The 26,952-nt window shown below is 38.2% G+C and overlaps 2 pseudogenes; both read left to right on the top strand.

The window, feature by feature from the left end:
* Positions 1-4,772: 4,772 nt before the first annotated feature.
* On the top strand, positions 4,773-6,163 carry LOC149248224 (uncharacterized; annotated as a pseudogene).
* Positions 6,164-6,725: 562 nt separating this feature from the next.
* LOC149248223 (aspartate aminotransferase, chloroplastic-like) lies at positions 6,726-26,061 on the top strand (annotated as a pseudogene).
* Positions 26,062-26,952: the final 891 nt, after the last annotated feature.

Raw genomic sequence — 26,952 nt, 5'->3', positions numbered from 1 at the left:
TCTGTACTTGCCTTTCATATCTCAGCAAGGTTTTCTCATTAATCTTAGAATATTGATACCTTACCTTACCAAGCTATCTTCTTGAGCTTGATCTATGGTTATCTGCCTCTAGAACCATCTTCTGAGCAACTCCCTTACTCTTTTACGATCTACAACTTCCACTTCCTTTGAAAACATTCACTTGTCCTCTTTATCCAATCTCTGTTGGAATTATTCAGAAGCTTCTCCCATTGTTTAAGAGCTCACATGCTCTTCCACTTGAGAACACAAGTAGTTCTTTATTACAACTCCTCTCAATTGTCATTGCTACTAACACCCGTTTTGTCTCCAACTTGAAATCTGCAAACGCAATCCTCAAAACCATAGTTATCACAAAAATATACCTGCAAGATCTTTTCATGATCTTGTCTAACCCTTATTCAAAAATTGAATGGGTCACCTTCTCTTTGATTTAGAATCTACAAATATGAACCTCCTCTTCACAAACTCGCTATGTAGCACTTCTTCTATGAATGAACAAACTTAACTGCAAAGAATAACCTCCTCTTTCTAGAATCACAATTGTATCTGCATATACAACTTCAAGATCATAACTCTGTTCTAGTTTCCCAAAGAGATTTAACTTGCTTCGATACCAAAATGATGACCTATCAGGTCTACACTTCACAATCGCTCAAAAATCTTTTTTTTACCAAGCACATCGCTACTGAGTGAGCATGGTAAACTCAATTTTTGGAGGCCTTCTCCTGGGTATTTTGTCAAGCTTGATGGCTCATTGGAAAGTAGACACATGGGGCTACTTGAACTAGTTTCTAGAATTCAAAATAAAGTCCTAAAAGTTGGAAAAAAAATAATTTAGAACTGGCATGACGCTTTTGCAGGCTAGTGCAACGCTTCTATCACCTGGCGTGACCCACAACACGACCTTTCTGTTTGATGCGACCGTTTTGTTTTCTGGCGTGACCCTTCTGATTTTTGGCGCGACCTTTTTGTCAGATGCAACCTTTTCGTTTTTTGGCGTGACCCTTCTGATTTCTAGCATGACCTTTCTATCAATGCGTTCAAGTCTCTCTGACATTCATCCTTTTCTCTTCTTCCTAATCTTATATGTGAGTGACATGAAGATGCAATCTGCAAGTCCTTTGAATCTCGTTTTTTTAATGGTATTGATCTTGAGACATGTGTATAATGGCCATAATATGCTTCCACTGCACTTCCATCTTCATGGATAATGATCCCTACATACTTTCACGAGTCTAACATCTCTCATATTCTCAATTATGTGAGAATATTTAAATTTAAAACCTCACACACATATTTCTCACACAAATTATTAAAAACATACATAATTTCCTATTAAGAAATAAAGAACATCATCAACAACATATCCCCCAAGTCAACCATATATACAATGTTTTCTTGAGCAGGATGCTCCAGCATCACTTGGAAGTACCTTGAATATACTGAAGAATGCACTTAGCTACTTGCCAGTGACTCTCATGTGGATCCTTGGAGAACTAACAGACAAGTCCAACTGCAAAAGAGATGTCTGGTTGGGTATGTGTCAAGTACAACAAACTCCCAACCAACTGTCGATACAAGGTCAGATCAACACTGGGTGACAAGAAACTAGCAGTAAGTGTAACACCTGACTAAAATGGAGAGGGTGATGACTTACAATCAACCATGCCAAATCTCTGAAGAAAATCAAGAGCATACTTTTGCTAATAAATGAAGATTCCATCTAAATATTGATGAACCTGCAAACCAAGAAAATAATGCAGAAAGCCAAGATCTGTCATGTCGAACTACTCCATCAACTGTTGTTGTACACTCTGTATCATGGATGAAGAACTCCCAGTAATAATCAAATCATCCACATATAGAACTAATACCAAAATATCAGTTCCTTCTCTTTTAGTATAAAATGTAGGATCTGAGTGACAATGAGCAAAGCCTGTAGTTAGTAGAAAACTATCCATCTTCTCATACCAAGCTCATGGAGCCTGTTTGAGACCATACAAAGAACAATGAAGCATGCAGACAAGAGAAGAGTCCTGCACAAAACCAGGAAGTTGCTCCATGTAGATTTCTTCCTGCAAATATCCATGCAAGAAAGCACTCTTCACATCCATCTGATAAACTAACCAGTGTTGTGAGGCAACAAGAGACAACACAAGACATATGGAATTCATTTTGGCAACAGGGGAAAAAGTTTCAGAGTAATCAATACCTTCAACCTATGAAAAACCCTTGGCCACTAGTCATGCCTTATACTTGTCAACAATACCATCTGCAACATACTTTGTCCTATAGACCCATTTGCAACGAACTAGTTTTTGTCCCTTGGGAAGAGGAATGAGATCCCATGTGTGATTCTTCATCAAAGAAGAATACTCTTCTATCATGGCAACTTCCCATTCAGGTATCCCAACAACATCAAAAAATTGTTGGGGATCCTTTGAAATGGCATGACTGAAAAGAGAAATACCAACTATCTTGGGTTGAATATTTCTGGGAGCAGGAGAAAAATAACTGAAATCAGATACATCATAGCCATACCTTTCAGGTTGCTTCTTCTGGCGAAGGCTTCTCCTCTCTTGTTCTTAATTAAGATGTTCCTGTGTAGCTTGATCAATTGCACGATGTGTTTTTTTATTTTGGATGATTTTCATTTTCAGGAGGAGGATTCTCATCATCCTCTTGATCATCAAGAATAAAACTATCAGCATGACCTACACCATCATGGTAATCTATGGAGAGAGTGGGTTCTGATGAGTGTTTGAAGTTCTCATCAAAACAAATAGCTCTGTGAAACAAAACATCCTTTGTAACATGATCAAACAATCTATATTCTTTCTTCATAGTAGCCAACAAAAAATAGTGGTTGGCGCCTTTTCTCCATAGCGTTACGTTTCTAATTTGGAATGAAGGCCTTTCACCGCCAAAGACTCTGAAAGTAGAGACATCAGGTTTGACATGACTCCAAGCTTCCTTTAGAGTCATATGTAACACTGCTTTATGAGGCATCTAATTCTGAATATAATTGGCACAGTTCACTACTTCAGCCCAGAAGGAGGATGGCAGGTTCTTGGACTAAATCATGCAATTGGCCATTTCTTTTAATGTCATGTTCTTCCTTTCAGCAATGCCATTCTACTGAGGGGTGTAGGGAACAAAGTGTTGATGCAAGATGCCATGTTCTCTACAAAAATCTTTGAATGCCTGACTGACATACTCCCCACCATTATCTGTGCGTAGATTCTTGATATAAGGAGAGGATTTCTTCACTTTTAAACTTAATAAAATATACCCAATATTTGTATGGAAAATCATCAATGGAGGTAAGTGCATACTTAGCTCCTGAAATTAATGATTTGGAAAGATCATAAGATCACTATGCACCAACTTGAGAGGAACAGTAGCCTGTAATTCTTTCCCTTTTGGAAAGGGATCTTGATATTGTTTGCCAAGAACACATCTTGGACAAACTCCATCTGTGCATGACACCTTAGGAAGCCCAAGAACAATATTTTGAGAATTCATTTGCTGCAAATATCTGTAGTTAAGGTGTCCAAATATTTCATGCCAAAGCTTACTTAATGAATCAACATGTGCAATAAAAGAGTTACCAGAAGAAGGCTCAAAACCTGCAAATCTGTATAAGCGAGAGTTGTGATCTACCTATCCATATGCAACAACAAATTCTGGATCTTGTAGTTCTCAAATGACTACATCATTGGGAGAAAACTCAACTATTTTCCCATCCCCGGAATGGTAGATATGATAAATAGAAAGTAAATTTGTAGAGATGTTAGGCACAAAAAAAAACATTCTCGATGAAACCATCATCTAATTGCACAGTGTATGATCCACGAACATCAAGATGTGAATATTTTCCCGTTGCAATCTGGAAAACAGTACAATCAGATGGAGATGGAAGCAAATTACTAGAATGAGTCATATGATGAGATGCACCTGATTCAAATACACAGCTGTTTAAGAATGCATGTAAAGTTCAAGAAAATAAAGCATGCCCTCTACCAGATGAAGAGGGTTTGGATATTGAAATATTATGTTGTTTCATCGCTTCATTCAATGCTTCAAGTTTCTTATAACACTTGGATTCTGGATGCCCTTCTCCTCCACAAAAGTTGCAGGTTTCATTTGACCTCTTCTTCCATGGCTTGGAGGAAGACCTTTTGAACTTGGAAGAGGATGGAGAGGGCTTTGACTTTTGTTGAGGTTTGGAGGGAGGCTCACTACTTTGAGTAGAATCCTTCTTCTTTTGAGGACTAGCTTTGGATTTTCCTTTGGAGATATGTGCTACAAGAGCTTGAGACGTAGAGCTAGAAAGAGCATCTAACTGCTGAAGCTTATATTTTTCTCTTGTTAAGAGTTCACAAAATAGCTCAAAAGAAGGAATTTTAAAATTATCACCAAGTGCATCCATTGTAGAATAAAATGTAGAAGAAAATACCTGATACAGACCCTTCAGCTTGGATAGAATCAGGAAAATTCACTCATTATCTGATTTGGTGTCTCCGCATCCTTTCAGCTGTGCAACCAATGACCGAAATTTGACAAGATAGTCTTCAATAGAGGCATGCTCATCAGGGATCAATGAAGACAATTCTGCTTCCAATTGTAAGGCCTTGAACTCGTTTATTTTTCCAAATAGAGAGGCCAACTTGTCCCAACTTTTCTTTGGAGTATCACATTTATCAAGATGGAATAGAAAACTGTCTGAAACATGAAGCCCAATTAACCCCATGGCTTTATCTGCTATTTCACATGATAAATATTGCATTGAGCAGTGGGATTGGGAACATGGAGTTAAGATCTTTGTAAAATTGCTTAATTTTGATAGGGAATTAATGCACATTGGAGCCACAATTACTCTTCGGAGAATAGCAAACTTTTCTCCCAGGGACATTTAGAACAAACAGTGCCACATTTGATTGCCCTTATATGTCTTCCCGCCAGTGGTGGGTCTCCATCCATTCAAGAGACAACTGATTTTTTCTTGGGAAGGCTTGCATGCAGAGGGGATCATTTGAGCTCTACTATTGTAGATTCTAGAACTATTCCCATCCTTGTAAGACTCTTTCTAGAATCTGAAGGGAGAATGCAGAGGGTAGTGGTCAAGGCTTTGAGGGAGCTTGTCATATGTACATAGAGTAATCAAGTAATTTTGGCTAGGAGTGGAGCACAATTAATAATGAATCTTATAGCTTCATCCCCTAATGATGTAAATAAAATCACTGCAGAAATATTGACTTCATTAACACACTTGAAGGACATTTGATGAGAAATAACTAGTTTGGGTGGAATCCCCATGTTAATCCAATTAGCTAAATTAGGCAGGATTACATCTAGCGTTAGGGAAGCACAGGAAATTGGACAACTAGGAGTCACCAAAAGGGTTAGAAGGATGCTTGTGAATGCAGGTGCTATCCCTGTTTTGATTGAGCTACTAAAAGAAAATAATTTCACTATAAATATTGTTGCCGGGAATGGTCTTGGAATAATATCAGGCCATGTTGATTATCTTAGGCCCCTTGCTCAGGTTGGTGCCATTCCCCTCTTCGTGGAATTTCTTTAAGGAACCAATCCCCAGGGGAACAAAATTATTGAAGATGTCTTTTGTATTTTGGCAGTCACAGAAGATAATGTTATATGCATTGCGGAGCACTTAGTGAGGATACTACAAGGTTCAAATGTTGAAGCAAAAGCTGTAGCAGTGGATGTTGTAAGGGATCTCTCTAGCTACAAATGTTCTGTCTCTATTGTTAGAGCTTCAGGTGCAATCCCTATACTTCTGAGACTGTTGGAGGATGAGAATGATGATGTTATAGAAAAGGCATCTCGTGTTGTTGCACAATTGAGTTATGATTGTGCTGACATACTAGCATTAACAGAGGTTGGAATCATCCCCATACTTCTGTCATTGTTGCAGAATGAATCAGAAGAGCTCAAAGACAATGTTGTTGAAGCTCTAATCAATTTCTCAGAGGACCCATCATTGAAAGATATGATTTCACAAGCATTTGATGTTCCTGCATTTCGAGATATACAATGGAGAATTATGAGGATACAACAATCAAATGAGCATACCGCTCACTCTCTAAGGTATGTGGGGCTGGAGCAATTTACTTCCTAAGTTTGTCTGGTTCATAAACAGTTCTATATGATATGAATATTTATCTTTATTCATGTTTAATAACCAATCAAGCCTGTGTACAGTGATTGGATATTCTCTCATTCTCGAATAGAATGTTAAAACAAAACCAATCCCTTCAAAAGGCATTGTGGGATATTTTATTATTCGCCTAGTTTCACGGGATTCTATTCAGCAACTCTCGAAATTTTTGGTCCTTTTAAACTAAAATCATTACCAAGTCACCAAAATGATCTGCAAGGGAAAATATTTATCTTGCAATTTAGAAAATACAACTAAAGGTAAGTTTCCATGAATTGCAGACAAGGATATGCACTACAAACATTTAGCCATGCAAACTGAAAGAAGACAAAAAATACTCTCTATCATTTCCTTCATAATACAAGTTCTTGAACTACCACAAGTAGCATGATCTCTTTGCTTTGGTTGATTTCATTTATAGAGAGCTATAGATGTGAATTCAGAATTATAGAGATATTAGCATTGCATTTTCAAGGGACTGCATTCTAAGATTTCTGTAGTTAATTTTACATATTGTACTTATATGACTAACATTGATGTGCATACCTACAACACTACCCTAATCATAGTATGCAATTCTCTTAACAAGTCAATATGATTGAAATCTTCAGCAACCATCATTGGCAGGCTCAATGGAACTAAGTTATTTCCTTGAAGTTGTGTACAGTGTTCTTCAGCATCAACCTAAGCACAAATAATTACGAATGTGAGGCCATTGTAATGGGATTTTTGTAGGATATTAACAATAGTATCAAGGGTCTTTCCTGGCATAACCTCCATCAAAACTTGCACATCATACTCCCATTTGTTATAATTGTCATTGTGCAATAATACACGATATGGTGGAGATGTCTTCCTTGATTTTATTTTATTGTAGTGACAAGCAAATAGCAAGAGACTTAGAAGATGCATTGAAGGAATTGGAAATTATAAAGACATCATATCTATTTCATTGACAATGAAAATAAAATTCAAGTAAAATTCTAGTCACATACACTCTAATAACCATGTCCTTTAGAGTGGATATCTTTATTTCAAAAAAGTTCCACATAAGACAATACAATCAAACAAGAATCTATTCATAAGTCATCATTCTATTTACAGTAGATCAAATTCCGATTCTCGACCAGGTGTAGTTTTCTCAATTGTTGGTGTCTCTATAAATCCACCACCTTTTCCCCATGGTGAGGCTGATTTGATTGCAGAAAACACCTGGTTCATGCATGTCCCTTTTGACTAGTCTGCATTAAATAGTATAAATGTTTTGAGGTCTTTATCTTATTAGAGAAAGATTCTTTGGCGAAAATCACATGGAATCTCATTTGTCGATGCGTTTCGAACCAACTAGTGTGGTTCATCGTCAGGACAAGTTGAAGAAACAGATCTAGCTCATCATGCTAAATAGTCTGAGCAGAGCCTCCAACAACTATCTTCCCTAACGGCTAGTTTGACTCAAGGACAGGGGTCAAAATTATTATAATAGTTTAATTCGTAAAAATAAATAAATTATTAAAATTTTTATAAGTTAGTTAATAATTTAAAAGGAAAATTAGTCACATAAATGACCTTGAAATGCCTAAAAAATATAAATAATTTTATTTAAAAGTATTAAAAAATAAAAGGTAATAAAGAAAATCAAAGTTAATAATTAAAAATTATAATTTAATTAATAATTTAAAAGGAAAATTATTTAATTAAATGACCTTATAATAAATGGATAAGTGAAATAAAATATTATTATTGAGGGTATTTATATTAGTTTATAACATTTTTAGGGCTCTTTTAGATTTATATTATCAATTGAAATCCTTCTTATCATTGCCTCTATTTTGCAGGCAAAGAATATGATGTTGAAGAGAGACAATGAAGAGGTATTCATGTGGTTTTAGTGAAGAAACTCTTGCACCCTTTCCATGGGAATCGTTTTATTTTTTTACATATTTGACATTATGTTGTTATGATTTTTTTATAGTACCTCCCTATTGAAGGTTTGGCTACTTTTAATAAGGCTACTATGGAATTGTTGGTGGGAGCTAACAATAATGCAACCAAGCAAGGACTGTATGTTGTCTCTGAATTACTTCTGGACAGAGTAGGGTGGGGGTGGCAAGGTGAGATGGGTGGCAGAATAGGGCAAGTTCTTTTTAACTTTTAGGTTGCACAATATTTTCCCTTATGTAGACTATGCTAGGAAAAGGATATTTGTATCTTTGTAGATCACCTAAGAGATGGTAGCGAAGGTTGTATCATAGATCCCCTTTTTCAGACTGGCATTACAGTGCTTCTGTGATGTGTGTGTTAGGATGATGATATTTTGTGCTTGTGTATGTGGAATTAAATTTACATAATACCCTGTTGACACTTATCTAGGTGGCTATTGTCCAAGGCCTTTCAGGAACTAGTTCTCTTCGCCTCGTTGCTACCTTTATTCAAAGATATTTCCCTGGAGTACAAGTCTTGATTTCTTCTCCAACTTGGGGCAATTATTATATTTTTTATTCTGAGCTCTAAGTAATGTATTTAGAGTTGTGATACTGAACTCTAAGTTATGTATTTAGAGTTTTCATGCCCATCTTACAATTGAACATTTTTAATCATTTTGATGCAAACTAATATTTGATCTATTTGAAGCTATTTGATTCTAGTTTGATTTTGACCAAGGAATCACAAGAAAATTTTCAATGATGTTGGGGTTCCATGGTCAGAATACCGATACTATGATCCTAAAACTGTAGGACTAGATTTGAAGGGATGATTGCAAACATCAAGGTAAGAAACATTTTTGTTCCTGGATCTTTTCACAGAGAGATGATTGGTAAATGCACTGTTAATTTTTTGTTAGTAGAGGAGACTGATAGTTGCTCAACTTCCTTCAGCCTGCACCAAGTGGTTGTTTTGTGTTGCTTCATGGTTGTGCTCACAATCCAACTGGAATTGATCTAACTCCTGAGCAGTGGGAGAAGATTGTTGATGTCATTCAGGAAAATAATCTTACTGCTTTCTTTGATGTTTCTTATCAGGTTATTGATGATATGGGGGTTATGTTTACAACCTTTATATTGTGAATCACTCATTGCATATTACTTTGTTCTTTCATTTGTTTACATTTTTCTATATTGACAAGTCTTATTTTGTTATTTGAAAATATTTTTTTAGTTTTTATTGGTTCTTCATTTTCAAATCTTTATGATTGCATTGCAAGTTCCCTCAGAATTTGATTATCAATATGAGAATAATCAGAATATCATCAACCTGTTGATTCTAGGATGCAAGAGTCTACCAAGACTTTGTATGATTACCAAGATGCAAGAGTCTATCAAGACTATGTACCATACTAAATTGTAGGTTGATGTTGGGATCAAGGAAAATTTTAAGGATGGAAAATTTTCTTGAAGTTTAAAACATTGGCGAATCTCACTAATCCCTAATATGCAAATTATAAATGTTTATTGATATATTTGTAAAATTATTCAAATTTATAATTATTTTATATATAGTCTCTATATAATGTTGGCGATTTTTAAGGTAAAATAATTTTATATTCTAAAATTTGGGCGAATCGTCTTTTATAAAATTGGAAATTGGCGAATCTTTTTTGTGGAAAAATCATGGAAAATTAGCCCACTGGGCGAACATTAGCCCCTAAAATTTTCCATGGTTGGGATCAGTAACATAGGAAACACTATAAATTGTACTATTATTGACATGCATTTGATAGTAATCTAGGTTGTCATAACATACTATGACACTAGCCAGTGGAAATAAGGGGTTCATATGGGCTGGATTACTGTTGGTCCACCTATTCTCCAACCTTGCCCTTGTCATGCAACTAAGCAAGGAGCACTTTCACTTGAGAGAGTACGCAGGTTGCAGGTTTGCTTGGAGATCCCCTTGGAAAGAGTTGTGAATGTCAGCTCCAGATATGACAATAGATCTTTAAGAAGGTCTCTAAACTTCTTGCATCAAGACGGGAGGCCATAAAATATCTAATGTGCCACATCATGTCCAAAGTGTTTTGCCATTAGGTAAGTGTCTCGTGTTCCTAGGATCATTCAACAAAACATTTGAGGGAGGGATGCCTTCCAGACCCTTTCCTTTGTCCTCTTGTCATGCCTCCTCATCTAGCCTAGCAACCTCATGTAGGCTTCTTGAGTGATTGTAGTTGAAGGATGAATGTGGGTGTCTATTGCCCACTTTGAAATAAGGAGGATTTCCTTTCCCAAAGACTGACTTCTCAATGTCTTCATCAATATCTTCTCCATTGTTTGAGCTTGGGGGAACCCTTCTTTCTCTAGGGTAACCTACAGTCCCACAACTTGCAAATCTCTTGCCATGGACAATGGGGGTAGACCCCACTTCTTCATCACTTTAGCTCTGGCCTCTTCTAGATAAGGATTGGGATGTGCCTGTCCATGGATGTGGGAGGGTGAGTCAAAATCTTAGCAGAGGATAAGCTCAAACCCACGACCAGCATTAGCCAAGCAACTTCAACCACCCAATAGAGATAAGAAAAGGAAAAAACCAACTGTAGTGAAACAACAAAGGGGTGGTATGTTGTCTTACGTGCTGAAAAATAAAACTTGTTCATGTTGTTCTCCATAGATGAGGTCTATTGTTACATGTTATAATTTTATTATTGTTAGGGAGGTAGGTGTGAGGAGGGTATCTTCAACCTTAAAGGATATCAACTAATAATGAGGTGGAAGCCTTGGAATTATACAAAGGTCTCCTAATCTTAAAATATAAAGGGGTCCATATAGCTACAATGGTGGGGACCCCTCAATAATTCAAACATCAATGTATCAAAAGGATTTTGAAGAATTTCAGTCTATATAGGCTAGCACAAAGAATTCTAGTAGAGGTTAAATACTTTGAAAATATTTGAATTTTTTGATGTCCCATGAAAGAAAAACAAGGTTGTGGACAAGTAGACTAACAAGGGAACTAGGTTGCAGATGGGTGTGTGATTCAAATGGGGCCCTACTATCCATCTATCCCCATGAATGCATTTGAATCTTAGGGCGAGCCCTCATTTAAACACACATAAAATCATGTAAAAGTTTGACATGATAGCAAGTTAATACACCAATATCACCCCTTGTGGTTCTTCCTCACAACTTTTGCATAGGTGTTTATGAAGGCTACAATGGAGGAGTCAAGTGCCACTTGTGGGTTTATTTGGCTAGGAATTGGGATGAGGACTGCATTATGCTCCCTTGATTTGGGCTTTGACCCCCTCTCCAAGTGCAAGCAATGGGTGTGTGGGCTTGTTCGATAGGGAATTGGGATTTTGTTTGACTTATTTGTCTCTGCTTTAGACTTTGACCTTTGGCATGAGCAATGGACATAGAATGGTGGTTTGTTGTTTGTTCAAATTGCTAGGATTGTGGCAATGGCTCACCACCATTGCAAGAGTGTTTCTTGTGAATTTTTTGAGCATGGTAGGTGATGAGCCTCATTATTGAGTAAATATATGGGCCTTAATTTGCCTTAATTCACCTCCTAGCTTAGTCAAACCAACTATTCTCACAACTTATTGCATACTTTTGATTATATTTTTGTTTATGAAATGAGTTAGAGTTGGATATTTGGCTTTGTGGCCTAATGTGCATATAATGCAGGAATAAAGGATAAAAGCAAGGAGAAATGCAGGTATAAAGGATAAAAGAAAATAACTATAGCAAAGACCTTGGTCAAGACTCGAATGGGACAAGGTAGAGGAATTATAGGAGGTTAATCCTCCTCATCTACTACTCCTCCATTCGAATATTCCTCCATTAGCTTGGAGTGCAAAAAGCCACATCATGAGGACTAAAAGACATCCAAGAAATTGAAAAGGACGGAAAACAATTTATTTTGAGTTGGGAACCAAACCACCCTAATTTGGAAAGAAGTTGTTGGAGACTTCATATGTACAAATAGAGAGGCTTAGGACTTCACTAGGATTTAGACTTCATTTGTAAAACTCTGTCTTATTTCTGAACTGCAAAAACTTGTGAATTTTCTCTGTAATCCATGGTTTCTATAATGAAGATGAGTTCTGTTTAAGCCAGCTCTAAGTTAAACTTCGAGGGCTGAAGCTCTTGGGTTAGGTCCTGACCCAAGTAGCCACAGCTTCTCTTTACTGTATTGTTATTCTAGTATAGAGTTCTGTTTTGTTTATTTGTTAAGTAGTTTCATGGTTTTTTGATTCATTTTCTCAAGAAGTTTCTGGTTCTGATTTATTTGGTTAAGAATCTTTTTTGTTCTGTTCATTTATTTGAATAACTACCTGTTTCTATTCATCTGTTTCAGTAGTTGCATCTGCTATAGGTTACTTTCATTTGTGTTTTTAATTCACGGGTTGTATTAGAGGAAAAGATTACTAGCAAGTTGTGCGCAGGTGTCTCAGCCTCATCTCCTCCCTATGAGACCACGACTTGAAGCAGATACCCTCCAACAACCCCAAAAACGTAGTCTCTGGTTCTCACATGGTCTATGGAGTTTGTTGTTTAAGTGTAGTTAGTTGTTTAATTGCACTGGTTTTCTCTGTCACTTTCCTTTGAAATTGCCTCCAACATGTTCCCCCTCCATCGCTTCCTCGCCAACCGATCACCAACAAACCTTCACAATCACCATCTGGTTCACTATTTTCCCCAACTACTACCTCGTGTGGAGTCCTCCACTTACTTTGTGCACTTTAAATCCCAACTGTTGATCTGCCTTCTCAGATCCGACGGCTATCGCAGACTCGCTCACCAACCCGCTTGTTCAAATCTCCACTGTAGATCTATCTTTCTATATCCGACAGCCTTCGCGCGATATCACGTGGATTTCTGTTAGATCATTATCCACCCAAGGGCATGTGAAATGAGTGGTTTCCCTGTCCTACATGTCGCCCGAGGAGGCTAATCGTGTAAAATTTTAGGAAACCACTTACAGCTTTGAGGGCAAGTGATATACTGCTTACCACTCTCTTGACCCGCTCCCCCATTTCTGCACATTCCTTTAAGAGCTCCCATCTCCAATGTCGAAATATCTCGTGAAATGATGGCCATCGCATCACTCGATCACTTTATCACCTTAAACTCCCACTGTCGATATGCCTCGTCTGATCCGACAGCTGTCGCTTCACCCGATCGCCAACTGGCTTGGCCAATCTCTGTCGTCCATCTGCCAATTGATTCTGCCTGTCCATCTCTTGACTTTGCCTCCGCGACATAATCTCCACCGTCCATCTTCTATTCACTGATCGATCCAATGGTCTTTATGCACTACTGCATCCTTACGTCCTCCTTTCATTCATTTCAACCACCGATCGTTCTTCCACTTAGACACAGACTCAACTTAGTTTCCATTGTTTACCCCTTAGTCTAGTTTTGATGCTCTTACTTTTGCAACTTAGATAATTAGCATTAGATTAGTGATTAACCTAGTAATTGTGCTTAGCATAGCTTTTTGATTGATTAGTTAGGTTATGGTGTAAGTTTGTCATTTCATGTTGTTTTCTTCATTACTACAGTAGAAGTAGCTCTCTCTTAGAATAAGGTTTTCTCTCCTTCCATCAAATAATTAAGCTTCTTCTGACTCTATAGAAGTTTGGCTTGGAACCCCTGGGGTCTCTTTCTAGATAAACAATGACAATAGGCAGGACCTTCACTTCTACTTGTGCATATAGCATTCTCACCTCCAAGTTTGTATGAACCCTGGGTTGATAAGTAAAGCTGGTAGCCCTGGGAGTTGCAACATTATTATTGCAATACCTAGGCTCATCACTTTTTTGTGTCGTTGTTGAGGAAGTGTCTAAGTAGAATTAATTACTACTTTCTTCTATTTCTAGTCTCCAAACTTTCTTTTCTTCTACTTCTAGTCTTCAACTTTCTTCCATTAGTTTATTTCTGCGAAAGTAATCTAGTTTTTTTCTTTATTTCAGTTATCATTATATGCTTTCCTTTCCATTCTGCAAGTGCTTTCTAGATTTAACAAAATCTTACAAAAACCAACCCAAAAACATTTCCTTTCATGCCTCGTAGGATTAGGGACAATTCAGGAAAATTCTTGTCAAATACCCCCACTGCATCCAATAGGCAACCTTATCTCTTCTTTAGTGACGGTGAATTGGAAGACCCTTTAGGTGATCAAACTTACCTATTTGAGGAACCTATAGAAGAAGAAGAAGAGCAAGAACCCATTCCTACTGAACCAATGGTTGGAAACCAAAATGATAGGAGAGATAGAGAGAGAATTGAGAGTGCCTTCCCCATCAGGGAAACCAATGGGGACACTAAGATGGAGAATATAAGCTCCTTTGCTCTACCTCATTTCCATGGCCTAACCATAGAGGACCCTGACACTTTCCTATTTGAATTTGTTGTTATATGTTGAACCTATGACTATAAAAATGATGAGAAAAAGTTAAAACTATTCCCATCTACCCTCAAGGATGCAACATTGCGCTGGTTCATGGGTTTCCCTGGAGATAGCATCACAACTTTGGCTTAGATGCAGCAAGATTTTAACAACAAATATAGGGACTATTGTAGGTCAAAATACACTAAAGAAGAGATTTTCAGGATGACCATAGGCCAAGATGAATCCCTATAAGACTATGAAGAAAGATTCCAGCTTAGTTACAAAAGGGCCAGGTGCACACTTGACCTTGAGTCACTAAAGCTGGTCTTGCTTAGAGGAGTAACGGAAGATCTTCTAGATACCTTACATATGATAGTAGGAGGAGATGTCTACCAATTACCCTATGAGGACATTAAGACTGTCTTTAGAAACCATTCTAGGACAGCCAGGAAAAACGGTAGGGGTAGTCAACCTATGGCCAGTATATCATCCTCTAACTTATCCATCAACGGTGAAATTGGAAATATGATGGCAGATTTCAAAAGTGACATGATGCAAACCCTTGCCTTGCAATTGGACACCATGAACATCAATAGGTAGCAAGTTGAAGAAGAGAGAGCCTTGGCCATTTTTTTTCCTAGATGCACTAGGAGGCATCCTAGGAATGAATGTCCATTAAACTATATTCATATTTGCTCAGTCTGTGAAGAAAACCACTCCACAAACAAGTGCCCTTCTTTTTATGGACTCAAAGTTGTATATCAAGGAGCTGAAGGGGTCACTATGTAGCTTTTCTACATCAACCAAAGGATACCTCCTGGGCCTAGACCATACAAGTAGGGTATGCAAGGGCCATCCCATGCATACTACAACCCCAGCCAAGCCACATCTATACCTTCTTGGGGACCCCCTACTCATCCTTCCTGGTCTACACCCCCTCCTTGTTCCTATGCATCTCAGTATCAATCCCAGCCAGCCAGCCAGTCATTTCAACCTTATGTTCAACCACAACGTCAGTGGAATGCCCCACCCCAGTGATGGAGGCCCCAATTCAACAATGTTCCAGCCCTATTGCCTCCACCAGCTGCACAACCACAACTCCTACACTCTACTCCACCCAAGAAACCCTAGATGCCTGCCCAACCAAATCTGAACCCAAACAATAGGCAGGCTCAACAAGCATACAGTGGAGAGACATCATACCCAGCTTATGCTGTAGAAATCCAGGAGATCAACCTAAGATCAGGGAGAATTCTCCCTGATAACCAACCTCCCTCTCCACATAGGGAGGTTGAGGAAGAAAGAGAGGAAAGCAACCTGAAAGTAAATCCACCCTTTCCTCAAAGATTAGCCCAACCACTCCAGCCTACCCCAGAAGAAACTGAACTTTTGGGAGAATTGAAAAATCTATGTGTAAAAATCCCCCTTCTCTAGGCAATCAAAGATGTGCCTATTTACAATAAATTGATTAAGGAGAAGTGCTTCAAGCATCCAGGAAGAAGAAAAAGGGATGCCCCTACCATTAATGTCATTGAGCAGTTATTTGACTTAATGCTGGGGCAAGTAATATGTTCAAAATATTTGGACCTTGGAAGCCCTATAATAGATGTGCACATCAATGGTGCTATTGTCCCAAACACTCTAATTGACCTTGGGGTTGCCATTAATGTGATGACTAAGGACAACATGCTCAAACTCAACCTCCAAGGGTCATTGAGAAAGACCATAATGGTGTTGCAAATAGCGAACCGTTCCACAGTCACCCCTAAGGGAATTGTGGAGGATGTGATCGTCTCCATTGATTCCTGGGAATACCCTGTAGATTTCCTAGTTCTCCAGCCTAAGGCTAAGCTTACTCGTTACGCTCTCATCCTTGGGAGGCCATGGTTGGCCATAGCTGATGCTTACATTAGTTGCGGAGTGGGGAATATGACCATCAAGAATGGGTATATGTCCAGACAGTTAGTCCTATACCCTCCTACTCAACCTTCTCTAGAGCATGATTTACCTTTATGGTTAGAGGATGAGGAAGAAGATGAGCTTTATTCTGCCCAACTTTATGCTATGGAAGCAATCATAGGAGGAGAACAACAAGAGGAGGTTTACTTAATTGAAAACCTGCTCCAAAGTCTGACTCCTAGTTTATTACCCTTAGAAGAAGAAGTAAAGGAAACACTGAACAATCATCAAATTGACTTATGCTTGGCCGATTCCAACCCACTCCAATTCAAAACCATAGAATTTGGCCTAGAGAAAACCTTGAAGATTAATCCATCTCTTTCTACTTTAGAAGAGGAACAGCTATGCAAATTGTTGAAAGAGAACCTAGAAGCCTTTGCTTGGAGCTATAAGGAAATGAAGGGAGTACATCCCTCAATGTGTACTCACCACATATACATCAAGGAAGGTTGCAAGCAAGTCAGGCAACCATAAATGAGAATGAATCCATCCCTTAAAGACATCGTCAAGGAAGAACTGCAAAAACTATTAGATGCAAGGTTCATTTACCCTATCTCTGACAGTGAGTGGGTCTCTCCTTTAGTGTTAGTTTGCAAGAAGAATGGTAATTGGAGGATTTGTGTCGACTATAGTGAGTTGAACAAAGTCGCAAAGAAGGATCATTTTCCCCTACCCTTCATTGACTAAGTGCTAGATGGCATGGTAGGGAATAAGTTCTTTTCTTTCCTAGATGGATTCAATGGGTACAACCAAATCCAAATCTACCCAAAATACAAGGATAAAACCACATTCACCTATCCTTGGGGTGCTTTTTCCTATAGGATCCTTCCTTTTGGCTTATGCAATGCTCCTGCCACTTTCCAGAGAGTAGTCTTGAGTATTTTTGTTGAGTTAGTACATGATGTTGTAGATATCTATATGGATGATTTTACACCTTACGGCTATGATTTTCAGGAGGCCCTAACTAACCTAGGCAAAGTATTACGCAAATGCATTGAAATGAGCCTGTCTCTCTATCCAAAAAAATGTGAATTCTTAATGACTGAAGGGATTGTGCTAGGTCATTCCATATCTCAGCAAGGACTGCAGGTGGACCCAAACAAAATAGCCATCATCCAAAGGGTCCCACCTCCACAAAAGTAGAAAGATGTTAGGAGTTTCTTAGGGTTAGTTGGATACTACAGAAGGTTCATAAAGGACTTCAACAAATTGGCCTCCCTTTGTTCAGATTGTTGGCCAAAGATTTTGAATTTATATGGTCAGAAAGTTGTCAAGAGGCCCTAGACATTCTAAAGGGTAAATTAATCACTGCAACAATCTTGAGAGGCCCAAACTAGGCCCTCCCTTTTCATATCCATGCCGATGCCTCACATAAAGCCATAGGAACATCCTAGGTCAGGTAGAGGAGAAATTGCCTTATGTCATCTATTTTACCAGTAATAACTTGTGAAAGGCTGAGTTAAATTATACTGCGACCGAAAAATAACTCATGGCTATTTTGCATTCATTGAACAAGTTTAGGCATTATATTACAGGCTATCAAACATTTGTGCATACTGATCACAATGCAATTAAATATTTAATTAACGAACGAGATGTAAATGATAGAATCATAAGATGGTTACTTTTATTGCAGCAGTTTGATCTAACTATTGTTGATAAGCCTGGTAAGGAGAATGTTGTTGCTAACTTTCTATCTAGGATGAATCTACCTGCAAGTGAAGAAGGAATGGTGGATGATCAGTTACCAGACGAGCATTTGTTTGCTATCTCAGTACTCTCCCCATGGTTTTCTAATATAACAAACTATTTGGTATCAACACAGTTCCCACCAAACCTGTCGTGTAGAGAAAAGAGCAAGATAATCAGGAAAAGTGCCCCCTTCACTTGGATTGGAGGCAATCTGTTCAAACTTGGCCCAGATCAAATCTTGAGAAGATGTGTAAGGGAAGAGGAAGTCTTTGACATCTTTATGACCTGTCATGATGGTCCTTGTGGAGGTCACTTTGTAGCAAAAAGGACAACATTCAAAGTGTTGCAAGCAGGCTATTATTTTCATAATCTTCATCAGGATGTGAGGAAGTACATTAGTCAGTGTGATCGGTGCCAGAGGATGGGAAAGCCTACTCCAAGAGATGAAATGCCCCTATAACCTCAAGTGACTTTCGAGCCATTTAACAAGTGGGGCATGGACTTCATTGGGCCTATCAATCCTCCTTCAAAGCAAAAACAACACATTAATGTGTGCATTGATTACTTGACTAAGTGGGCTAAAACCAAGGAAATTAAGGCGGCAACAGAAGAAAAGGTGGTTGAGTTCCTAAGGGAGAATATATTCTACAAATTTGGGTATCCTAGAGAGCTAGTCACAGACCAAGGCAGCCAACTTACCTCCAACATGATTGAAGAACTGCTCGAGCATCACAAATTCAAGCATCAGACCTCCACTCCTTATCATCCACAAGATAATGGGCAAGTGGAGGTGACCAACAGAGCATTGGAGAACATCCTAACCAAGGTAGTGAACAACAACAGAAGAGATTGGGCAGAAAGACTAGTTGAGGCCACTTGGGCCTATAATACAACATGGAAGACTACCACTAGATTTACACCCTACGAGATGGTCTATGGGAAGAAGGCCTTGCTGTCCATTGAATTTGAATATAATACATTGAGGATGGTAGCCCAACTAGATCCGAATCTTAGTCATGCACAGAAATAAAGACTGTTCCATTTGAATGGCTTAGATGAATTCAGAATGAAAGCCCTCCTACATACAGAGATAGTTCAGCTTCAGAGGAAGATTTGGCATGACAAGCACATCAAGGAGAACCAATTTCAAGAAGGAGACTAGGCATTGTTATATGATTCCAGGTTTAAATACTTCAAGGGTAAGCTAAGGACAAGATGGCTTGGACCTTATGTGGTGGAAAGATGCCATGACAATGGTTCAGTGTAAATCAGAACTATTGATGAAGAAGCCATTCCAATGCTAGTTAATGGACACAAATTGAAAATTTACAAGAGGCCTTTATCAAGACAAGAGTTCATTTACAACATTAATAAGATAGTGATGATGGTGGAGAAAGTTCCATCTCCTCCCTCATCCAGTCACTGGAAAAGGATAAGAAGATCCCTAGGTGAAAACCTTCCTTGAGGCGCCCAGGGTAGATATCTAGGGTGAAAACCTCTCTGACGCGGCCTAGGTGTTTTGTAACTATACATATATAAGAAAAAGAAAAAAAAAACCATAATTTTTATGTGCAGGTGGGTGAGAAAGAAAACTAAGGAGCAAAGAGAAGATCCAAAGGGAACCATGCCTCACATCTATTTCATCTTCTCCACTCCTTACCAATGCATCCCTCCATCAGTTCTATTGTTTTTTCACTTCATTGCTTCCATTCAGGTGAATATTGTGTTTTCTAACAGAATCACCTTAACCATTACCATCATCCCTCCATCCACATACACTCCTACTCCCTCTATCCATTCATTACAACATCCTCGCAACACCATCCAGCAACATGATCAAGAATTCTAAGGAAGACACCAAACATTGCGAAGTGGTAAACTAGGAGCTCCACAGTAGAAGAAACATCAAATCCAAGAGCTCCACAACAGCAACAGCATCGAATCCAAGAGCTCCACAAAAACAACAACATCAAATCCAAGAGCTCCATAGTAGCAGCAACAACATCAGATCTTCAGTCACAGACACTTGCAAAAGCTAATAAAACATCAACAAACAGCAGAGGAGGAAGAAGAATGACCATCGATAGCACCTCTAATCTTTGACAACTGCAGCATGGCCTCAAGACCACAGGTAAGTATCCTACTCACTCACGCATAGGCATCATTTGATCAAAAGTTGTAAAGATTAAGAGGTAGTTGGTTTATAAGTGAAAAGGTGGCAAACAGGAAATTCTTTAATAAGTCAAAAGAAAATGCAAGAGTCCATAGATACAGTATTGTTATGGCAACGATTTGAGAATGTTTGAAGAATTAAGATTTGGGGTAAAAACACCAGTTAACCAAAGACTCAGCATACCCTATTTCTTGATGCAATCACTCATAGACTCCAACAACAATGTAAAGGAAGGGAATTCCAAATAGTTGGCTCACCATGATTTGATTAGAATCCTCATTGAGGATGCCCTCCAAAACCTCTGGATCCTTATGAAATGGTTAGTCTTCAGAGACTTACTAGCAGAGGATGACATCAAAACCCTCATCTATGATATTAGTCCTTATGTCAGTAAAGAGGAGGCAAAACAAGAAGATGATACAAAGCTAGATGGGATGAGATGAATAAAGAAGAAACTAATACAGAGGACCATGTTGAAACACAAGGAGGATGATGCTTAAACATAGGAAGAAACTGATGGAGATGAGAAAGAACAGAAAAAGGAAGAAGATAAGAGAAACAGAGAGGACAACTGCAGGAAAAGGAAAACCAGCTAGCATGTATGGTCAGCCTCTCCTTGGAGGCCATCCAGCACAGGATGCTAGCTAAATCCTATGCTCTTTACCTCCAAGAACAATAGCTGCAATTTCATATTAAAACACTAGAAAAAAGGAGGACCGTGCCATTTCAAGACTGCAGACAGTTTATTAATCTTTGTGATCAAAGTGCACTAGAGGATAGGGCCAAAATGGTTGAGTTTTACTTGCATGACACGACCCTCACAACAATGAATATTTGGGATCCTAATGCAGAGCTAGGAGATCTACAATTAATGGCTTTGGCATCATGGATAAACCATGAGAAGTTAAGGGTTGTATAGATGAAAGAATATTGGCCAGAGAGAAAAATGAACCTCTTTTCATCAGAGCTGAATAATCAAATCCCATGGCCCTACTCAGCACCCATAATCTAATTGCAAATGATCCTCAGCTGGCACTTAGATATATTGCTACCCAAGGGCAAGAAATTTCACATTTTGAGGATATATTTAAGCTGCTAAGAAATGATAATATACATGCCTACTAAAATGGAACACACTGCCACACAGTTTGAGGATCAAAGAAAAGAAGAAGAGGAAAAGAGGTAGTGGGAAGAAGCATAAAGGAAAGCAGGGTTCAATGAACAAGAAGAAGAGACCACAATAGAAGCATGGGATGTCAGAGAGGCTACCAGAGCCACTAAGTTTCTTAGAGGATGAGAAACACTTTCAGTAGGGGGGGTGATGATGAGCCTCATTATTAAGTAAATATATGGGCCTTAATTGGCCTTAATTCACCTCTTAGCTTAGTCAAACCATCTATTCTCACAACTTATTGCATACTCTTGATTATATTTTGTTTATGAAATGAGTTAGAGTTGGATATTTGGCTTTGTGGGGTAATGTGCATATAATGCAGGAATAAAGGATAAAAGCAAGGAGAAATGCAGGTATAAAGGATAAAAGCAAAGAATTATAGCGAAGACCTTGGTCAAGACTTGAATGGGACAAGGTAGAGGAATTATAGGAGGTTAATCCTCCTCATCTACTACCCCTCCATTCGAATATTCCTCCATCAGATCAGAGTGCAAACAGCCACATCATGAGGACTAAAAGACAACCAAGTAAGTGAAAAGGATAGAAAACAGTTTATTTTAAGTTGGGAGCCAAGCCACCCTAATTTGGAAAGAAGTTGTTGGAGACTTCATATGTATAAATAGAGAGGCTTAGGACCTCACTAGGATTTAGACATCATCTGTAAAACTTTGTTTTATTTCTGAACTGCAAAGACTTGTGAATTTTCTCTGTAATCCATGGTTTCTATAATGAAGATGAGTTATGTTTAAGCTAGCCCTGAGTTAAACTTCGAGGGCTGAAACTCTTGGGTTAGGGCCTGACCCAAGCAGTGACAGCTCCTCTTTAGTGTATTGTTATTCTAGCATAGAGTTTTGTTCTATTTATTTGTTAAGTAGTTTCATGGTTTGCTAATTCATTTGCTCAAGAAGTTTCTGGTTCTGATTTATTTGGTTAAGCAACTTTCTGGTTTTGTTCATTTATTTGAATAGCTTCCTATTTCTGTTCATCTATTTTAGTAGTTTCATCTATTGTAGGTTACTTTCATTTGTGTTTTTAATTCATAGGTTGGATTAGAGGAAAAGATTACTCGCAGGTTGTGTGTAGGTGTCTCAGCCTCATCTCCTCCATCTGGGACCATGACTTGAGCCAGAGACCCTCCAGCAATCCCAAAAACATAGTCTCTGGTTCTTGCATGGTCTATGGAGTTCGATGTTTAAGTGCAATTAGTTGTTTACCTGCACTGGTTTTCTCTGTCACTTTCCTTTGAAGCCACCTCCAATACATTCCCCCTCCATCGCTTCCTCGCCATCCAATCACCAAAAAACCTTGACAATCATCATCTGATTCACTATTTTCCCCAACTGCTGCCTCGCATGGAGTCCTCCACTTACTTTGTGCACTTTAAATCCCAACAATCAATTTGCCTTGCTATATCCAAGGGCTATCACACACCCACTCACCAACCTGCTCGTTCAAATCTCCACCGTAGATCTACCTTTCCAAATCTGACAGCCTTCGCATGATATCGCGTGGATTTCTGTCCAATCGTTATCCACCCGAAGGCATGTGAAATGAGTAGTTTCCCCATTCTACGTGTCGCCCGGGGAGGCTAATCGTGTAAAATTTTAGGAAACCACTTACAGCTTCGAGGGCACACGATATAATTCTTACTGCCCTCTAAACCCACTGCCCCATGTTTGCACGTTCCTTTAAGCACTCCCATCTCCACCTTCGATCTCTCTCCTGATCTGATGACCATCACATCACCCGATCACTTTATCGCCTTAAACTCCCACCGTCGATCTGCCTTGTCTGATTTGACGGCTGTCGCTTCACCTGATTGCCAACTTGCTTGGCCGATCTCCACCGTCCATCTGCCAATTCATTATGCCCATCCATATCTTGACTTTGCCTCCGTGACATAATCTCCAATGTCCATCTTCTATTCACTAATCGATCCAATAGTACCTATGCGCAACTGCATCCTTACATCCTCCTTTGATTGATTTCAACCGCCGATTGTTCTTCTACTTAGACACTCACTCAACTTAGTTTCCATTGTTTACCCCTTAGTCTAGTTTTGATGCTCTTACTTCTGAAACTTAGATAATTAGCATTAGATTAGTGATTAACCTAGTAATTTTTCTTAGAATAGTTGTTTGATTGATTGGTTAGGTTATGGTGTAAGTTTTTCATTTCATGTTGTTTTCTTCATTATTGCAGTAGAAGTAGCTCTCTCTTAGAATAAGGTTTGCTCTCCTTCCATCAAAGAATTAAGCTTCTTCTAACTCTATAGAAGTTTGGCTTGGAACCCCTGGGGTCTCTTGCCAAATAAACAGTGACAACAAGCAGGACCTTCAATTCTACTTGTGCATATAGCACTGTCACCTCCAAGTTTGTACGAACCCCAAGTTGATAAGTAAAGATGGTAGCCCTAGGAGTTGCAACATTATTGTTGCAATACCTGGGTTCATCAGTAGGGTAAAAATAGAAGTGAAGTGCATGTGAAAGACATAGTAGAGGTGCAATGTAGTATGATGAATTCCACCATTCTTTGATGGAGTGTTATGATGTTATCCTTCCCACTCAGGTTCTATTCTTGCAAGTGACATGGTAAATCTTTGAGCTTCACAGAATTGGGTTTACCCTGTGTAACATCCTCAGAATGAAAGGAAAATTTCTAGTGGGTTACTTTGAGAAATGCATTACGTGGAAAAAAAATGGAAGGAAGAGTATGAGAAGCATTTTCTAAAGAAAAATTGTGTTAGGGACTCTTGTGCAATGGACACAACAATCACATGTTGGAAATCTGGGATTGTCAAAAAAGTGATGCATTCATTGGGATTCACTACAGGAAGTATTTGGAGTTCAATGTACATCTATGGTCTCTACAACATATGGTTGGAAGAATTGTGGCCCATTTTGATTTACCTCCAGAAATTGTGTCATATCCCCCTCTTGAAGATTCAAGTCCATTTGTGGCTATATCTTTGGTCTTTTGGAGAATCGTAGGGGTATTCAGCTTGTTCAAAATCTGGTAATGGCTGAAAGTACATATAAGGTCAGCCTTGTTGTTGTAATCAGGAAAGAGAGGCACTTGGAGGGCTATTGGAAGTGAGCCAAAGGAGGAGAAATAAGAAGATGCCTATAGTATGCATGGAAACTAGTATTTTTCTTTTCCATTTTTATATATGTAAGGCAATACACCTGTAAGGCCACTAGAGGCTGGATCAAGGAAGATTGAGTATATGGTTTGAAGGACTATAATTTTTCATTTTGGACATTCGGTTATGGCTACCACTTTTCTTTTTTGTATTACAAAGATGTTTGGCTTGACTGCAACATTTTCTTATAAAATATATATTTTATTGTGAAAAAATATAATTTGATTACTACTGTGATGCTTGTATGTGTTCTTAGACAACCTAGATGTGTCTAGTAGTATTTCATGTAGTAATGAACTAAAAAATTGGTCTGAAAGAGCTTATTTTCATGATTCAAAATTGATATTTTACTTGAATTTGCAAGGATTTGCAAGTGGCAGTCTTGATCAGGATGCATCATTTGTGAGGTTGTTTGTAGCTCGTGGGATGGAAGTTCTTGTTGCTCAATCCTACAACAAGAACTCAAGTTTTTATGCAAAACAAATAGGAGCTATCAATGTTGTGTGCTCCTCATTAGATGCAACAACTAGGTATCACTTGTAAATTGGGGATTTTTATTTTTCCCATTGGGTGTTTATATTGCTCCTAGATATTTAGCAATTGTTTAAATGGATAATACAGTCGATTCAATTTTAGCCAGTTTTAGTTTGGATATTTTTCAAGATGTAAATGAATATGAAAGAAGAAAATCAAGTGGGTATTCAGCATGTTCAAAATCTGGTAATGGCTGAAAGTACATATAAGGTCAGCCTTGTTGCTGCAATCGGGCAAGAGAGGCACTTGGAGGGCTGTTCAAAGTGAGCCAAAGGAGAAGAAATAATCATATGCCTGTAGTATGCATGGAAACTAATATTTTTCTTTTCTAGTTTTATATATGTAAGGAAATACACTTGTAAGGCCACTAGAGGCTAGATTAGGGAAGATTGACCATATGGTTTGAGGGACTATAATTTTTCATTTTGGACATTCAGCTATGGCTACCACTTTTATTTTTTGTATTACAAAGATGTTTGGCTTGATTGCAACATTTTCTTATAAAAAATATATTTTATTGTGAAAAAATATAATTTGATTACTATTGTGATGCTTTTATGTGTTCTTAGCCAACTTTGATGTGTCTAGTAGTATTTCATGCAGTAATGAACTGAAAAATTGGTCTGAAAGAGCTTATTTTCATGATTCAAATTTGAGATTTTACTTGAATTTGCAGGGATTTGCAAGTGGAAGTCTTGATCAGGACGCATCATCTGTGAGGTTGTTTGTAGCTCGTGGGATGGAAGTTTTTGTTGCCTAGTCCTACAATAAGAACTTGGGTTTCTATGCAGAATGAATAGGAGCTATCAATGTTGTGTACTCCTCGTTAGATGCAACAACTAGGTATCACTAGTAAATTGGGGTGTTGTCCTCTCAGGAAGATATGGTGTTATAAAGGTGACAAAATCGAGACATATTCCTACTTGCATGATCTACCTAAACAATTTGAGAACCCCTATACCTCAGCCATGTTGAGCACATCCGACAATTATGGCATTTCATGAAACCACATTTCTTTCAAGCATTTTCTCAAAAACCTTCAGTGCTTCTCCATTCATAGTGGTGTATCCCTATTATTCATCTATAGTCAATACTTAAGATAATTTTTGGTTAGTAGTTTTCCTTGATGTGCATGAAAGCAACATAGGACCCAAGAAGACTTGAGAGTTAAATTATATGAGAGAAAATCCACTTCACAAAACTACTAGACAATGAAAAGTGAAAGAAGATATGGACATGTACTTTAAGTGAAAAATATATAATTATCAAAGTAAAGACATTTATGCCATCCACACCATTGTAACGAAATCTAGAATAATTCAACCAATATATTTGAACTTTGTAACACATGGAAAAATCACACCCTATTTTGTATTAACGAAAAAATCATCTGCATCATGATGGAAAGTAAAAAACTAGCTAAATAACAATCAGTGCACAGAGTGGAGGTAGCAACGAAACAAAGAAGAATGTAAGAAAATGCTGCTGGTTGTAGAGTGTTTCTCAATGATCTCTCTACTGTCTGTCCTCTTCATGTTGTCTTTATAGAATCCTGAAAACTCTAAACTAGGTCAACCTAACCATGCATTCTCATGCAAACAACAATCGCCAAAAATAATTACACAGTGTTGTTATGTGGCTGTCTACAGGCCACTACAACACTTAAATCTTAGTGCTAACACCAATAAAAAAGATATTTAAGGCCAAAATTGTGCATGGAAAGGCTGGTCACTAGCTGATACAA

Source organism: Pinus tabuliformis, chromosome 7, assembly GCF_031772625.1.
Source record: "Pinus tabuliformis cultivar Carrire ecotype Pingquan chromosome 7, CPIR1, whole genome shotgun sequence".
Classification (NCBI taxonomy): Eukaryota; Viridiplantae; Streptophyta; class Pinopsida; order Pinales; family Pinaceae; genus Pinus; species Pinus tabuliformis.
This window is presented reverse-complemented; position numbering and strand designations above follow the sequence as displayed.